Source organism: Columba livia, chromosome 1 (assembly GCF_036013475.1).
Source record: "Columba livia isolate bColLiv1 breed racing homer chromosome 1, bColLiv1.pat.W.v2, whole genome shotgun sequence".
In the NCBI taxonomy this organism is placed as follows: Eukaryota; Metazoa; Chordata; class Aves; order Columbiformes; family Columbidae; genus Columba; species Columba livia.
Window position 1 is genome coordinate 82545993 of NC_088602.1, and position 11494 is coordinate 82557486.

Genomic DNA, 11494 nt, shown 5'->3' on the forward strand with positions numbered 1-11494 from the left:
GAGTAAATGAACAGCTGCGTGGTGCTTAGTTGCCAGCAGGGGTTGAACCACAACAAACACTACAAGTGCAAGTGTTTTGTCAGATGCTCTTTCACCAAAACATTGATGGCCAGAATGCACAGAAAAGACATAACTGATCTGACACTCAAGTCATTGAAAGCTTACTATCTGGAGTGGCAAGGATGCCCAAATACAATGGTCTAATGTTACTCCAAACCAGTTATTTACTAAACATGTGCTATTCATCAGTTCAAGCACTTACAAAACACTATCATTTGTCCATAGATTAGCTTTGTTTCCCCTCCTTGCCAATATATATACAGATAGATTAATAGAAATGAAACAAGAGGGAGAGAAACACCAGTCAAGCTATGGGATATGTGTGAGTATATATGTACTTACTTACATATATTTATTATGCAAAAGCTCAAAAAACAAATTGTTAAGCATCTTGCTATACAGGCAGGAGTCATCAGTATTCTCCCAACAGTGGCAACACACTGCAGAGTAGGAGCTTGAATTGTCTCAAGCAGTTGACATCACAGTAGTACATACACAAAGTCTTAAGAGCCATAAGCCTTGTTATAAAGTTGAGAGTTTAAGAAAATATGCCAAGTGTATTGGAAAAATATCAATGTCTTAATGTTAAAAGTCTATACTGGTACCTGCCTGTCTCCCAGAAAGCTGAACAGCATGGAGTGAGAAAACTTTAGTAGATCTCTTACAAAATCCAGTATATGTGAAAATGCAGCAGGATTAAGGTGACTTTTTAATTAATAAGTGCTGTAGCTCAATATGGAAGAAGTACAGTGAAGCTATCTGTTGGTTTGTAATCAACTACCTGTGATCTCTAAGATCTAAGGAGAATTGGAGTGGAAGAGTTAAAAGTTTAATCCAACTGTGAGGCTTTGATCTGCTAAAAAAGACATTTTAGAGTTGAATATGAAAAGAATCAGAGTTTTAGTCTGTTTTTCTTTGTTCATCCTTGTTCTGTTGCCTAACAAAACCTGCACGTGCCTTGTGATGGATTTTACTGAAAAGCCTTTCTTCTGCCAAACATTTTTAAGGTATTATCTTGAATGGAAACCTGCTATATAAAACATCGTTATACAACAAAGCTTAACATCTTAGGTACTCTAAGGTTTATTTCTTAATATGATTATGTACTTGCAGAACATGGAAGATTACAGATAAAAGAAGGAATTAACAGTAATGATTTAGTTAGCTTATTTTTTTTCTCCCTTTGGCTACACTAGATTTTGAAGTGTTTTGATTCCTTCCTTCCTTCCTTCCTTCCTTCCTTCCTTCCTTCCTTCCTTCCTTCCTTCCTTCCTTCCTTCCTCCCTCCCTCCCTCCGTCCCTCCCTACCTCCCTCCCCTCCTTTTCTCTCTCTTTCTCTCCTTGCTTCTTTGCTTCTTTCTTTCTTCTCTCCAAAAAATGGAGCTTCTTCAAGAGAAACTGAGGGTAGATTCTCAAATGATCTAGGAATACCTAATATCCTTACATTCAAACAACGCTTAAGCTACTATAGAATTCTTGATTCTTATATTTGAAACATCTTTAAAAAAAAAAAAAAAAGAAAAAATATTAGAAATATTATCCCATGCTGGTGACATTATACTGCTTCTGAAAAAGTAATGGTATAATAATCAGAAGGTTATCTAGCTTGTTAAAATGTTCCAACCCTTAAAATAGTAAGACTCTGTTTAAACAGATGTACAGAAATAGCAAGACTCCTATCTGCTACTCCAAGGTTCTGAATCACTGCCCACTATCAAAATTAAATCTCAGAAAAATTGAAGTAGAACAATTTATTGACATTTAAAACAACTTCATAGCCTATATGGCTTAGTGGTTACGAAGTAAGGATAATAGTTTTCCAAACAACAAAAGGAAGGCTCAGAAGAGTTTTATGCAATGGAGGTAAACCTTGCTCTTGTGAGAACAAGGTTTACAAAGTACAGCAGTTTAACACAGAAGAAAAATAAGACAATTGCAGCTTCTGCAGGTGGATAAGGAGGGAAATTCTGAATCTACAAGTTCCAAAACAAGGCAATCCACTGAGAGGCAAATGGATCAGAAAACAGCAACAGAACAATGCAAGTATTGAACCTTGTTAAAGCTGTTGAATCTTTAAGTTTTGTGAAATAAGCTTTAGAAATAAGCCTTTGCTTTTGCACTGAAGAGTGACACCCTACAATGGAGAATAAATTAGTCTGAGGGCATATTCCATCAGACAAATGCCTACCACAACAGGCATAACTAGCTGAGCATCAAATACAGATTTCCTTTCCTTGGTGGACAACCTGATCGCTGGTTTCAAAATTCCTGCAGTACTGTTCCTGTCTCTCTTCCCTCCAGAACTGTAACCAACCCATGTCATTAGTTGCTTAGTAATAGATCCCCTTGAATTTACTGGTCTTCTATAGCTTACCTAGAGCCTCTATTATTCATTCTGATTTTCATCTCTCTTCTCCTCTGCCAAGTTCTCAGACTAATACTACTCTTATAATTAAGGTATCTGCCCAGACATGTAACTTTAGTTAACATTAGTGGTACTATTTGTATTCTAGCATTTTCTTGTTTAGAACAGTTGCTGTGTCTCTCAGTAAAAATAACTAAAAAAAAAAAATAAAAGGAATTTAACAGGTAATAAAGGGTATGGAAAGGCCCATCATTAGTTTTATACCTAAAGAGAAGTGAAAGAAGGAGGGGTAGGAGGGGTAGGAAAAATCTAAAGTCACAGAATATTATTTCAATGGATGAATAAGGACAATAAGAAGCTGCTCTTAAAATAGTACAGAAGCACCTGGAAACCTCTAAGCAGCTTCAAGGAATGGTGTATCAGAGCATACAGACTGAGACTATCCTACAAGATAAACACAAAAGTCAGAATATGAGCTATGAAAACACAGAAATATTTGGTCTGTTATCATTTTACTACCTTGATTCAGTAATCTGGTTATATTTACCAGGAACAGCAGATAACTGCAGAAAATAAAAATATTACAAATCCTCAAATTATCTCTCATGGTCCTGCTGTCATTCTAACTCCCCTCTCCAATCAAATACATATATGAATAATTATTTCAGCACCTCAACTAGATCCCATATATTGTAGTGTGGAAGAGTATAAAAACATTACTGCTTGATTAAAACAAATATAAATTCCATCAAATGTAACTCCAAGGTTATGGGCTTAAGAGAAGAGAAGAAATAAGATAATGAAAGAGGAAAAGAACAATGTCTTGACTGAAATTCCTCAGCAACAGTTCAGACCTTCCTACAGAAAGTTGTTACTGTAGAAATAAATTGGCCTTGTACATTGTGGGGAAAGTCATGCAGTGCACCACAAGCTGTCAGAGGGACAGCAGGGAACAAGTTACAATCATCTTCCTTCCCAGGAACTTCCCATGGAGACTGAATGGAACTAGAGGATTAAGCTACAGAACTTTGCCAATGCTTTGCATGAGTAAAACATATCAAGCTTTTTGCACACTAGTTCACTGATGGGAAGAAAGGTATAGAGAAATTAAGTAACTTTGTTTTGGGGTGGTCCTGTGTTGGGGAACCTAACTTGAGAAACCTTGATGTTGAGCCCTTACAAGCTCATGAGTTTAATTACATCCTAGAACCCCAGCAGGTCCAGTGTTACCAAAAAGGAACTGCTAAGTACCAGCACATGGTTGGTTGTTGGCGGTTTGGTTGTTTGTTTTTGTTTTGTTTGTTTCTGGGGTTTTTGTTCATTTGTTTTTAGATTTTGTGATCACATATTGTTGTAATTGAATGAAAAAAAAAAAAAAAAAAGTACTATAAGAAATGCAAGTCCATCTTGGTAAGCTTACATGCACCTTAGTGTCTTGATTATACATTTAAAAATACACAAGCTCAGGTCAGAAATTTTCTATACTTCTACTGTACAATGTGGGCACACACCTCATAATTTCAGCCGGAAAATGTAAGTTCTAAGAAAATCTTGTAGAAAAAGTCATCTTCAATATAGGAATCAACTGAAGTGTTATGGAGACAAATGAAAAGACATCTACTGAAAGAGAACTACGTCATCCATTTGAGTAACCTTCTAAAACACTGGGGCTTGTTTGTAAGAAACAGTGAAGCAAATGAAGCCCAGCGCCATCAAAAACTTGCGTGTATTCAATGTGTCATTTCACATGAACTACTCTAACAGAAAAGTATAGTAATGTATAAAGTTTAAAGAGCTCAAATGATGCCATGTATACCATCTCATGATGTTACACACTGCATTAAATGGAAAGGCTTATATTTTAAAGATTAATAAAATTGAGGAGTTACTGTTGTGAACCACTGTGCCTTAAAATATATGTAAAAAGTCTTATATCTATGGGAATATGTGAAGTTAAAATGTGATTTAGTTTATTCCCTCTACAGTTTAGCCACAACAGAACTACTTGCAGTGGGCACAAGTGTTTAACATGCAGTTTTATCAGAGACTTGTCATGGGAAATAACTTAATTTATTTAATAAGATTGCCATGATAGCCAATAATATTTCAACAGGAATGTTGCTCTTTGGACTAATTAAAACTAAAGCTTTTGAGACCTTTGCGCTCTTTCCCCTCCTTCCTCTGATGTGCCTTCAAAGTATAAGAGATGAAGAGTCTTTCTGAGGTTGTTTACTAAAGGTAATTTAATAGGGTTTTGAGCTCTACTAATGAGATCATGTGTCTTGCATATATAATTATATGACAGAATAACTCTGGGAATTCTTGGTTGTTGGACCACAAAGAACTCATCTTATAAAGATCCCAACATTCCATCTACACATTGTGACTTAGTAAGCATGCATTTCTATTATTTTTTCCTAACCACATATTAGACCACTCCATACAGAGCAGCAAGTTTTATCTTTTTAAATGTAAGGTGTGTTCTCTTCAGTAACTGTATGTGCCATAGATGTAATACAGAATATTTGCCTGAAGATTTAAGTATAGACTTTATTTTTATTTCTACTATTATTACGAGCTTTAAAAATAAGTCGGCAACGAAAGGGTTAAAGAGAAAAACAAACAGGAAGTATTTAAAATTATATCTATGCTTGAAAATTAGGAGTTTTATACTACAGTAGTCAACAGCTTTCAGACCAAAAAACATTGTTCTAAAATGTTTATATGGTAGGTTTCCTTGACTTGACTGAACACACATTATGACCTTGCCTGATCCCATGCAGTCCAAATACCTCACTCCCATACAGGGAAGTTTTTAAAAGAAGTGTTATATGGCCAGTTCATTTGTTTCATTCTGTGATTCTATTACCACACAGATAAGTACATATTAGAATGCATACAAGGAACTGAAAATGATGAAGGCTTAAGCAAGATCCAGACAGCATAAACCTCTCATTTCAACAATTGTTTCTGACTCCAACTCAGGTAATTTTTCCTCTTATAGAGGTGGAAGTGAGGGTGGGGCAGTGGAGGAAGGTGAGAACATAGTTAGAGTTTTACCTGTCATAGTTGGTGTAACACTCCATCTCAAATAATTAAAAGAACCTAAACTCTTGTTCAGAAACACCTCAAGATTTTAGAAGTCATCTGCTTTTTCTTCCCACTAAAGAAATAACAACAATAACAAAAAAAGTAATTCTGTCTTTTATGGTTGCTTAAAAAGGAGGAATATCTATAATATAATATTTAAATACTAAAATCTTTATTTTGCGTATTGTTTTTATCCTCTATACATAATTATATTCCACATTTTAGTGGTTAGTGTTACTTTTTTTTTTTTTTTAATTGAGGATTTATCAAAAAAGGTAAAAAGGAGGCAACAGTATTTGAAGCATTAATACTTCAAACAAATAAGCACCTACTGGAACTGAGAATTAAAGAGCTATGAAGACAAAAAAGTTGTTTTAAAAAACAGTTCTTCCGGAATAATTTGAAAATAGAATTAGTCAGGTAACATTTAAAAAATGTGCCTAATATTAACTGTTCTATTGAACATCAACTGTTTCAAAAGTCTTGCTGAACTAATTCCTGTGACAGACTACTCAGAACTCCAGCATTAGAGGCACTATATGTATTTATAATAAAAATATAAAAAGACTTTATTGTCTATTGAAAAGTCTGCCAGTTGTTACTTATATTTGCTGCTTTCTAAATCAAATTAAATGGGGAAAAAAACGTGGCTTGTCTCCCAAACGAAAGATCTCCCTTTTGCTATTTCCCTAAAATTTATCTTTTGAACACAAATTTTAAGGGTTACTATTCATCTTAAAATATTTTTTTCTTCTTAATATTTTAGGCACCTGAAGTTCCTTAGAAATATTTTTCCCAGTTAAACACTATAACCAGAGTGTCAGATTTTTCCAGAAATTTCCTTCCTCCAACTTTTCTCAGCCTTTTTCTGTTCATCTTGCACAACTTTTTTTCAAGCACAGGAAATTCCTTAAATCAAATTCCGTATCTTTACTATGTTCATATTTTGTAACAAGGTAATGAAGAAAAAGCAACAAATTTACTTGGCTTTCCTTATGTCAGAAGGTGTATAGCAGACAGCTTACTAACATGCATTCTGGAATGAAATAATATATGGAAATTTTCCAGAGGAAAAAATATACTTTGTTGTGATTAGTTATGATTCCTAAAGTTCAGAACTAATTTGTATGTCATCTAGGACGTCAAATAACTCTAATTTTACATACTTTATTTATAAGAACTACTCTAGGATACCAAATCATAAAGCAGAATGTAGCTTGTAGTTACCAGAATTTCAGAAATTCACATTTAAACTGCCCCAGCTCATCCTCCAGCAAATTCCTGCCTGAAAGAAAATAGCTATGTCTGTAACATCTGAGTAGTAAAGAGGAAAAAAAAAGGTATTTCAATAAAGAATATTAGAAAGCTTCCACGTTGTCCCTACCACAAATTGCACACTTCTCTTTAGACAGGTAAATGTTCTCAATTTACCTACTGGCCAAGAATCATCCCTTCACCCCTCCTGTTCCCTCCTTTTCATTTTGTCTTAAAAAAAAAAAAAAAAAAAAAAATCAGACCCACACCACCACCACCACCCAAACAAAATAAACAGAAACCCCACAAACAAAAAAACCCTCCCAACAACAACAAAACACAAACAAAACAAACAATAAATAAACAAACAACAACACACCACTTCATTTTCAACCAAATGTCTTTCAAGTTACCTCTATATTATTAGCACAAGCTAAGAGTAGCAGAAAACATGCCATCTATTGCACAGCTGATAAAGCATGAGGAAGTGAGCAATAGGCATCTATAAATGACCAAAGCCAGTTCCTGGATAACATTCAGTCAAATCCATTATGGACACAATAAAAGTTCAGGATCTGGCGCAAGCAGACATATGGCCCAGCTGTATGTGGCAGTTAACTCTCATAATCCTTTTCCAGAAATCTTTATTTCCTCAAGCATTACTATCTGTTGAGCCTCAAGCAGAAAGTCTAGCTTTTACTATTTCTTTTTTTTGTAGTAGGAGTGAACAACTCATGCTCCCCCTTGAACGACACTGAAAGTCATTCACCAAAAAGGGAAGTAAATCAAGGAAACTTTACTCTTTCTAAAGCTTAAATTCTGTCTTAATAAAGTCCTACTTCTTTCTGCCACAAATCTAGAGTACAATCTAAAGAAGCTATGCCTGTTCTTAGTGTAAGAGGTGAAAAAATAAGGGGTTATTTTCTCCATTCGTGGGGAAAGCTTGCCTGTCCATTCCTATCATACTGAGGGTGCATCATCTATGCCATTTCCCATTTTAGTGGGCTTCTGTAGGAATGCTTGTGCTAAACTGATAAATAGCTGATAGAGTTATCCAGACAGCTGCAGATGAATTTCTAAAATCTTCTGTGTCTGTTACATAAAAATAAGGGTCTTTGTACAGCATTTATTAGTAATGTTATGTCCTTTAAGTTACATGGGATATTAACTTACTTGAATGCTTCTAGTTCAATAAAAAGAAGAAAGCCACAGGAAACAAAAAAGTCAGAATGTGATCTTGATAAACCAGGAGTCTATTAATTTAGAAATTTCAGGTTATTTTCCTAGTTTTGTCTATTATCTCTCCTCAAGCCACTGTCACCATGATGAGAATGTTGATATCTTAATATGTGTATATGTGTATTCATTAATATTCTAACAAATAAAGTATAAATATCACTGACAGATTCTACAAAAAGTTTTGTCTGAATATTGAGAAAAGACAAAATTCCAAGGCATGCATTTCAAATTATTATGAGTATACTCATGGGAGACCTGATTTTAGAAGAGATAATGCAACCAGACTGTAGACAGGTGCTATATGCTCACTGATAGCATGTGCAAAGAAAATTGGAAGAATCAGATCAAGAATCACTCACAGAAACTCAGAAGCTGAAGTATATTCACAAAAACATTTGTCAAATCACTCTGCATAAACATATTCAATTAAAATCAAAGTTTCTGAAACTATTCCAAAAGATGAAGGGTGTGTGTGTGTGAGGAAACAAAAGTCACTCCAGAAATTATTTGTCAGCTTTAGATGGAAATTATAAGTTTGCTTTTGATGTACTAAACTTGATTCTAATTTTTGTATATTGAAGACTAGTTCTGTAACTATAGCATTAAAGCCTTTAAAGTGACCAAATGTGAAAAAAAATACAGCAGAAAAAATAATATTTTTTCAAAAGTGAATAAACAGTTGAGCTTCCAAACCACAGATGTAATGGACATGAGAAAGTAGCATAAGGTGTAGTTTGTGCAATTCCTTTATAAATATTTTCACACAGAAGCCTCCTAGAGAAAGAAAAGCAAAATTTTTCTCCAAAAGTCAAAACTACATTGTGTTTGCAGACTTCTGAGAAGCAAGGTCCAAGGGAGAAAAACAAAAACAAAAATCCCCCCATATGCCACACCAACACAACAGTAAACATTCACTTATTTATTATAAGTTGTAAAGACAGAGAGAAAGAGAAGAAAACCAAGAAACTTCATCTGTGTATTTCCATATCTACAGCCCTAAGTCTCTCCAAAATCTTAAATTATCACCTACATGTTTTCACCTACATGCATCTGGTTTTAGCTTTTGACTTAGGCAGTGTTCCATCAGTTTACCAGCAAAGCAGCAGTCTTTCACTTGAAAGAGTAGGTGTTTCACTTGAAGATCCTTCTGAGACATATCTCAATATTGAAAAGGTAAAATTCCCTTCTGAGTGCTGCAGTGACCTCTTGAAATTTGGAGTATACATTGAATTTTTGCATCTCACTGAAGACACCGGTTTTATATCACAGTACCAAATTACGAGCTGAGCTGTATTTAGAGACTCCAAGTATTTTTAAAGCTATGTTACCAGCCGATGGTTTTCAGAATTTTTTTTCTCTTTTTTTGAAGTTTTCTAGTTCATGGACTGAAGGCTTGAGTAAGGTTCTACCTAAAAGTAGATATAGGTTTCAGTACCTGAAAATATGGTTTTAATAGAATTAGAGCCAAACCAAACTGTAATAAAGAAATTCAAATCCTCATTTAGCTGTCTTTAACTCAAAGGGTACCTACACTTGTACTTTGAAACTTGATATGCCCTAGGTGCCTAGAAATGTGTTCCTGGTCACAGTTAGGAGACCCCCAGAGCTCTGTAGGCACACCTAGACTCTCAAACAGTTTTGTTCTCCACTGCATTCCCCAATACTGGGTTCCTGGTCATTCAGTTTGAATACATGTCAGTTATCATTTCTAGCTGTATTTAGGATGAGATCCTCATGATAATTTTATCCTGGGAATATTCCCTGAAGGCTATATGGACACTCCTCCACATGTTCTAATTCATTCAGCTTTATGTGGGCCACAACTATTATTCCAGAAGGTTTTTCCACCCTCAAACATTCCCGTATGCATCATGTTATGTTGCAAGTGATCAATACATATTTTCAGTATGCTGCAGGACTGCACTGATTGGTTGTACACAGCTCTCAGATGATATCAGGTACTGGGAACTAAAAATAAAAGATGCAAAAACTCACTTGCATATAATGAAGATGTTTTAAGCCCCTCAGGTATCCCTTGAGGATGAGAGAAGACCCAGAATCAGGTGACAGTTTGCATACATACAGGCTGAAGTTCACTTTGAGCAGCGTTGCTGTAAAAACAAACAAAACCCAGTACCACCACCAAAATCCAAAACACCTCACTCAAGAGGAAAAAAGAACCATCACTTTTGTCTTCTGAAAGACTGTGTTCTCTAGGCTTGCTCAGAGCCCACCAACCATTATCACTTTCCATGATATCTGAGAAGTCATGGCAATTAAGTAAAATTCCTGGTGACTGGAAAGAGGGAAACATCTCACCCGTTTTTTAAAAGGGTAAAAAGGATTCCCCAGGAGCTAGTAACCTGTCAGCCTCATGTCTGTGCCTTGGAAGATCATGGATGTAGGAGTATTTACATTTATACAGTCCTAAAATTACATTCAGCCCTTTGAAGGCAACTGTGAGGCTGATGTGGCCCCCTGTGAAAATGAGTTTGACACTTCTGTCCTAGAAGCTATGCTAAGGCACATGGAGGACAGGGACGTGATTCAAGACAGCCAGCACGGCTTCAGTAAGGACAAGTCTTGCCTGACCAACCTAGTGGCCTTCTGTGATGGAGTAACTACATCAGTGGACAAAGGAAGGGCTACAGATTTTGTCTATCTGGACTTCTGTAAAGCCTTTGACATGGTGCTCCACAACTTCCTTCTCTCTAAATTGAAGACGTATAGATTTAGTGGGTGGACCAGACAGTGGATGAAGAACTGGCTGGATGGTGGCAGAGAGCAGTGGTCAATGCCACAATGTCTGGATAGACACCGGTAAGTGGTGTCGTTCAGCAGTCCATACTGGCACCAGTACTGCTTCATATCTTCATCAATGACATAGACAATGGGATCAAGTGCACCCTCAGCAAGTTTGCAGATTACACCAAGCAGAGTGGTGCAGTTGATAACCCTGAGGGGTGCGATGCCATCTAGAGCGACCTGGACAAGCTTGAGAAGTTTGCACGTGCAAACCTCATGAATTTCAACAAGGTAAAGTGTAAGGTCATGAACCTTGGTTGGAGAAACCAAGGACTTCAAGGTACTGGTGGATGAAAGCTCGAACACGAGCCACCAATGTGTGCTTGCAGCCCTGAGAGCCAACTGTATCCTGGGCTTCATCAAAAGAAGTGAGGCCAACAGGTCAACAGAGGTGATTCTGCCTCGCTGCTCTGGTGAGACCCCGACTGGAGTTCTACATCCAGCTCTGGAACCCTCAGTATAGGAAAGATATGGACCTGTTGCAGAGGGTCCAGAGGAGGCCATAAAAATGATCAGATGGCTGGAACAGCTCTCCTGTGAGGACAGGCTGAGATAGTTGGGGTTGTTCAGCCTGGAGAAGAGAAGACTCCAGGGAGACCTTATTTCGGCCTTTCAGTACATAAAAGGGGCCTATAAGAAAGATGGGGGCAGACTTTTTAGCAGGGCCTGTTGTGACAGGAC